Here is a 7838-nt window from a genome sequence, read left to right on the forward strand (position 1 = left end):
ACCAAAGGATAATTGAACTGTAGTTAACTCAATGTTAATGCCAAATTCGTAACTCTCCTAAAATCATCTCCTAAACTGAAGTGGTGAGCATCCCTTCCTTTAGGCACTGACTCTTCATGGGAAGGTGTGGGTCCTTTGGAGATAATCCTGGCCCCCTGTACCATTCACTGAGGAGGAGTTGGCCAGGCTCTTGATGAAATTGGAAGCACCCAGGTCAAACGGGCCAGAGAATGGAAGCAGTCCTCCCTCCCACTCCTGCTGCAGAACTGGATGGAGTCTCATTAGTCCAATGACCCAACACTCTGAACTTGTTTCCTCATCAGTAAAAATCCTGATGATAATGATCCTTGCCTCATAGGTTGTTGTGTCCTAGCATAGAGAAAGCCAATAAATAATCATTATAGTCACCGTAATAATGATCATCATCATCATCAACTACCACTCCCAACTTAAATGTGAGGGGTCTGCTCTTTCCTCACTGCCTAGACTGGTCCTTTATCCATGAGTCATAATGTTTCCTTCTTCCAGACCACACTCCCTCGGTGAAGTGACACAGGGCTGTCTCACTCCTGTTAGGCTCTGCTGGGCTGGCTGGGGTCTGCATTGGTTTTGGCTACAGGACTGCAATGGTTAAGCACTTCCAGCTGGAAACAGAAAAATAAAGTTACTCTAAAGATGCAAAGGAGTCCTGGACAGGGTGATAGGAATCTAATTTCCAGGACAGATGTGTGAACCTGGAAAAGTGCCTATCCCTCTAGGGGTTCAGTCTTCTCTTCTAAATATTGGCAGACGGGGTGCTGGCTGAGAGGGTCCTATCTTCAGAGACTCTGATCTCCCCTTCTCTCCTGAATAGGCTGTCCTAGTGAGAGGTGACAGCATGCTGGCAGTCCTCACAGCCCTCGCTTGCTCTCGGTGCCTCCTCTGCCTGGGCTCCCACTTTGGCGGCACTTGAGGAGCCCATCGGCCCACTGCTGCACTGTGGGAGCCCCTTTCTGGGCTGGCCAAGGCGGGAGCCGGCTCCCTCAGCTTGCAGGGAGGTGTGGAGGGAGAGGCGCGAGCGGGAACCCGGGCTGCGCTCGGCGCTTGCGGGCCAGCTGGAGTTCCGGGTGGGCGTGGCCTTGGGGGACCGCACTCAGAGCAGCCGGCCGGCCCTGCCGGCCTCCGGGCAATGAGGGATTTAGCATCCGGGCCAGCGGCTGCGGAGGGGGTACTGGGTCCCCCAGCAGTACCAGCCCACCGGCGCTGCGCTCGATTTCTCGCCAGGCCTTAGCTGCCTTCCCACGGGGCAGGCCTCGGACCTGCAGCCCGCCATGCCTGAGCCTCCCACCCCCTCCATGGGCTCCTGTGCGGCCCGAGCCTCTCCGACGAGCGCCACCCCCTGCTCCACGGCGCCCAGTCCCATCGACCACCCAAGGGCTGAGGAGTGCGAGCGCAACCGGCAGGCAGCTCCACCTGCAGCCCCGGTGCAGGATCTACTGGGTGAAGCCAGCTGGGCTCCTGAGTCTGGTGGAGATGTGGAGAACCTTTACGTCTAGCTCAGGGATTGTAAATACACCAATCAGCACCCTGTGTCTAGCTCAGGTTCTGTGAATGCACCAATCGACACTCTGTATCTAGCTGCTCTGGTGGGGCCTTGGAGAACCTTTATGTCTAGCTCAAGGATTGTAAATGCACCAATCAGCGCCCTGTCAAAACAGACCACTCGGCTCTACCAATCAGCAGGACGTGGGTGGGGCCAGATAAGAGAATAAAAGCAGGCTGCCCGAGCCAGCAGTGGCAACCTGCTCGGGTCCCTTTCCACACTGTGGAAGCTTTATTCTTTCGCTCTTTGCAATACATCTTGCTACTGTTCACTGTTTGGACTCATGCTGCTTTTATGAGCTGTAACACTCACCGCAAAGGTCTGCAGCTTCACTCCTGAAGCCAACGAGACCACGAGCCCACCGGCAGGAAAGAACAACTCCAGACGTGATGCCTTAAGAGCTATAACACTCACTGCAAAGGTCTGCAGCTTCACTCCTGAGCCAGCGAGACCACGAACCCACCAGGAGGAAGAAACTCCGAACACATCCGAACGTCAGAAGGAACGAACAACTCCGGACGGGCCACCTTAAGAGCTGTAACACTCACTGCAAGGGTTCGCGGCTTCATTCTTGAAGTCAGTGAGACCAAGAACCCACTGATTCCGCACACACTAGGGATGGGCAAACCTGGACTCTCCCAGTTTTTACAACCTGGTTTCCAGATGGCCCCCCAGAGCCAGCGGGACCCGGCTGCCTCCTGGCTGAGCCATTAGCAGGTGAGGCGGCTGAGGAGGGTTAGGGCTCCCCCTGCTGGGGCTGAGAAGAAAAGCTCCTAGACCTGTGCAATGCATCTTAATATCCAAACTATCATGACCCACAGAGGCCATCTAGTCCCGCCCTCCCATTTCCCAGATGGGGAAACAGGTTCAGAGGTTCGGAGACGCGGAAGATACTCCCTCAAGAAGGATTGTCAGATAAAATAAAAGACTCCTAGTTAAATTTGAATTTCAAATAAACAGCAAATCATTTTTTAGTACACATATGTCCCATGCAACACTTAGGACATACTTCTACTAAAAAAATACTTGTTGGAAATCTGAAATTTGAATTTAAGCAGGCATCCTATTTCTTTGCTAGATCTGCCAACCGTACCTCCAAGTCCACTCACTGAGTTAACGTCTGAGGTCAGACTGCATCCTGGACATAGGTCAGGGCTTCTCCATCATGCCTGACCAGTATCTTTCGGTTGCAGCCCTGCCCAGTACTCAGCAGGGGCATAGGAAAGGCTTGTTGACATCCTACTGGGAGACAGCAAGTGGAAGGACATCTGAATCCTCACTTTGATGATCACCAGGAGTGTTTCATACAGGAGGTGGGTCTTCCTCTGCCCCAAACTCTGCTACCATTAAAAATCCACCAGCAAGGTTTTAATGATAGAGATTCCTAACATCCCTGCCCAGTCTGGTTTACTAGGTTAGGGAGGGTCCTGGACATCTGTATTTAAAAAAAATTCCCCAGGGGATTCTCATGCATAGCAAAGACCCCCTGAATTAGCTATAAGGAAGAACTATTTGGATGAGAAGATTGAAAATGGCACTATCAGTAATTGTCAATATTCACTATGTATAAAAACCACTGGCCAGGTGCAGTGGCTTATGCCTGTAATCCCTGAACTTTGGGAGGCTGAGGCAGGTGGATCACCTGAGGTCAGGAGTTTGAGACCAACCTGGCCAACATGGTGTAACCCCATCTCTACTAAAAATACAAAACATTAGCTGAGTGTGGTGGCACGTGTCTGTAATCCCAGCTACTCAGGAGGCTGAGGCAGGAGAATCTTTTGAACCCAGGAGGTGGAGGTTGTAGTGAGCCGAGATCACGCCACTAACTCCAGCCTGGGCAATAAGAACAAAACTCTGTCTCAAAAAAAAAAACAAAAAAAACTTTGTGGGTAAGGGAAGGGGAGTGAGGAAGGAATGTAAAATCTGCAAAAATGCATATTCCCAGTTCTACTTCCAGGAATTCTGATTGAGTAGGTCCAGATTGGGACCTTTTGATAAGCACACATATGTATTTGTAATGTGTTTTGTTTCTTAAAAAATGAAAATAAAACAGAAGCAAATATGGACAAACGGTAAGGGTCTTAGAAGCAGAAATTAAGTACATGAATGATCAGTATTCTATTCACTATAATTCAAATATTTCACTAAAAACACTTTTAAAACTTAGGTAGAGTTTAGGGGATTGTAATTCAGATGGTCAGAAAGCCATAACTTAAGAAATACTGGCTTGGAGGTAAGAGAGTGAAGAGAGTCACCCACTGCCAAACGCATATTAGGTGCCCCCCATACCCAAGAGCTGGGAGAGTTGAGGAAGTTTCTGGGAGGAGATGGGCAGGACCTAGTCTTGAAGAGTGGGTGAGATTCAGAGAAGTAGAGGAAATTATGACCACCAGGAAGCAAGCAATCTGTGCAAACAGGAAAATAAGTGCCAGGAGACTCAGGTTGTATCTTGGTCACAGCTGGTGCCCTCCCTGTAAATGACCTTTGGAGTCTGCTATCACTACACCCTCAGTCAGTACACTGCAGGCATACTGGCCTCCCTTCTGTTCCTGAAACAGGCCAAAGTCTGTCCTGCCTCCAGGCCTTTGCACTCGCTGTCCCCTCTGGAACTGCACTGTTTCCCCAGCTTTAGTCTTGCCTTTTCTGCACCCTCAGCTTCTCAGTTCAGATGCCTCCTTCTCAGAAAGGCTTTGCTGCCTGCCCCCTCTCACTCCCATCTCTCCTTCATATCAGTGACCACAAGCTGTAATTATTATCTTGTTTATTTGCTTTCGTTCCCGACCACCTTTCACCCCCTCCCAGTCTGCCCCACCAAACTACAAAATGTAAGTTCCATGAGGACAGAGACCTGGTGTCTTCTGCTCAGTGCTGTGTCTCTAGGTCTGAGCACTTGATACATACTAAATACTCAGCAAGATGTGTTAAGAAAATGAATTAACTAATGACAGGTTGGCAAGGCCAGAGTAGAAAGAGCCCTGGAACCTAGGGACAGGACAGATGGACACTGGAGTCTGAGAAACCGAAAAGCTTTCAGAAGAACCCTGATGGGGCACAAGAATGGGCATCAGTTTTCTGAATCCGAGAGCACATGAATTTCTGTTCTCATTAGATCAGAGGTCCCAGAGTTATTAGACTCCATATCTCCTTTTAATAATAAATGGAGACATAGATAATGCAATAGACCTCAAGTCGTAGAGCCATTCGTTGTGATCCTTGATTCATGACTCACTGTCATTGGTTGGTCTCTGCATGACTCTCTTTTGCTTTTATCTATCAGTCGATCAATCAGTCTACCTACTATTTATCTATCAATCGTCTATTTACCTATCAATCATCTATATCTATCATCTATCAATTATCTATATTTATCATCTATATATCTATCATCTAGCCATTATCCATCTATCATCTATCTGTCTGTCTATCTATCTATCTATCTATCTATCTATCTATCTATCTATCATCTTTCAAATAATATATTGAACGCCCATGAGCCTGCCTCCCCACCTGAGAACTGGAACTGTGGCGACACCTATGTTCGTTCTCTATCCTGTCCTCTCTGTGTCTACCACGTGAACTGATCACTCTCCTGAATTTTGTGTTTATCCTTCCCTTGCGGTTTGTTTGTTTTTTTGATGGAGTTTTGCTCTTGTTGCCCAGGCTGGAGTGCAATGGCACAATCTTGGCTCACCACAACCTCCACCTCCTGGGTTCAAGCGATTCTCTCGCCTCAGCCTCTCAAGTAGCTGGGATTACAGGCACGTGCCACCATGCCCAGCTAATTTAGTATTTTTAGTAGAGATGGGGTTTCTTCGTGTTGGTCAGGCTGGTCTCGAACTCCTGACCTCAGGTGATCCACCTGCCTCGGCCTCCCAAAGTGCTGGGATTACAGGCATGAACCACTGCGCCCAGCCTATCCTTCCCTTATGTTTAAAAATTAATATCATTCCTACATTGTCTGGTGATTAGGAAAAAATAATAAATATCACAGCAACATAAGCAAAAACACACCCACACATACACCCATATATATCTAAGCAATATGATGTATCATTTTAGATAATTTTAAAATTTATAACAAATGCTTTCTTTTTACATTGATAAAACAATTATAAATAATGTCCTGAGCCCTGCCCTTTTCACTTAACGTTGCATTATGAGTTCAGGCTTAGCCATATTGCTGTATATAGCACATTGCATTCATCTGCACTGCTGTATAAGATTTTGTTCTGTGTTTGTACCACAATTTATTTATTCTCCTATTTATGAGTGGTTGGGTTTTCTTCTATCATGAATAACTGCTACACATGCATTACGAGTTTCTCTGGGGCCTATCTCCTAAGTAAATATATACCTAAGAGTGGAAGGAATTGTGGGGTTGTAGGAGTGTCAGTCAGGGTCTAATCAGAAGAAAGAGAAACCACTCTGGATTTTCAGATACTTTTAATTTTGAAATAGTAACAGATTCACAAGAAGTTGTAAAAATAGTACAGAAAAGTATATGTACATTTCCCCCAATTTCTCCCGATAATAACATGTTAGATAGCTATAATACAGTATCGAAACCAGGTCATTGGTACTGGCACAATCCACAGACCTTATTCAGATTTCACCAGGGTTACATGCATTTGTTTGAGTACGTACATAGTTCTATGCACACATAAGACTTTATTACATGTAGATTTGTATAACCACCACCACAATCAAGATACAGAACTGTCCCATCACCACAAAGATCCCTCTGGCTGCCCCTTTTTAGGTACACTGATTTCTTTCTCCAACACCAACCCTGTCTTTAACCCTTGGCAACCACTAATCTGCTCTTCACCTCAATAGTTTTGTCATTTCTAGAAGGTTATGTAAGTGGAATCATATAGTATGTAACAATGTGAGACTGGCTTTTTTAGTTGGTAAAATTCTCTTGTGGTCCAAGAAAGTTGTTGCACGTATCAATAGTTTTTTTCCTTTTTATTGCTGAGTAGTATGGTAATCAATAGCTGAGAAGCCTCACAGGAGGCAATGAGGCAACCCATAAATTAATAATAGCAGGATGCTGTTACTACCCCTCCCTAGGACTAGAGAAACAAAGGGTTAGTGTCACCAGAGCCCAGGGCCAGGGTCACCTGGTAGAAGTTAGAATCATGGCTGGCTTTCTTGTGGGAACTGGACCCATGGGAGAGCTGTGGCCACCACAGGGGATGCTACCTGAGAGGAGTAGGGGAGGGTGCTGGTTGAGAAACACCTTGGCTTCTCCCTTCTTTCCACCTTCCATTCTCTCCCTTTTATGGACTGAGCCCAGTTGGAGACATGATGACATGGCTGCCGAGAGCCTGCTGGAAAACTGAGCACATAAGGGTATAGCAAAGAGTGGATCTGAGGGCAAACAGACCCAGGACCTGCACAGCAGCCTATGTGAGTGTTTGATTTTACAAGATAATGCCACACTTTTTCTAAGTGAGTGTCCTATGTCCTAATGCATACCCTCATAAGCGATATGTAAGAGATCCCATGGATCCGTATGTTCTCCAATACTTGGATTGTCTAGCTATTAAAATTTTGCCATTTTAGTGGACATAAAAACTTACCTTATTGGGTCTTGATTTACATTTCACATGAGGTTGAACATCTCCATATGTTTGCTGGCCATGAACATTTCTTCTTTTATAGAATGCCTTTTCTTTTGTCTATTACTTTCTGTTTTTTTTTTTCTTCTTTCTTGTTGATTTGTAAGACTTCTTTATATATTCTTAGTAATAAACCTTTGCCAGTTGTAAATGTTGCAAATATCTCCTCCAGGTATGCAGATTGTCTTTCCACTTTAAGTGAATACAAATATTTCATACTACTCTGCAATAAAATTCATAGACAAGATAAATTAAATTTAACACATCAGTATGATACCTTAACTGTAAAATGAAAGGAGAAATGCAAGTAGTTATCATAAAACATAACTTTGGCCAGGCGTGGTGGCTCACAGTTGTGATCCCACCACTTTGGGAGGCTGAAGCGGGTGGATCACCCGAGGTCAGGGGTTTGAGACAATCCTGGCCAACACGGTGAAACCCCATCTCTACTAAAAATACAAAAAATTAACTGGGTGTAATGGCAGGGGCCTGTAATCCCAGCTACTCGGGACGCTAAGGCAGGAGAATCGCTTGAAACCAGGAGGCAGAGGTTGCAGTGAGCCAAGATCGTGCCACTGCACTCCAGCCTGGGCGACAGAGCAAGACTTCATCTAAAAATAAAAATAAAAATA

The sequence above is a fragment of the Nomascus leucogenys genome, chromosome 2 (genome assembly GCF_006542625.1).
Source record: "Nomascus leucogenys isolate Asia chromosome 2, Asia_NLE_v1, whole genome shotgun sequence".
Lineage (NCBI taxonomy): Eukaryota > Metazoa > Chordata > Mammalia > Primates > Hylobatidae > Nomascus > Nomascus leucogenys.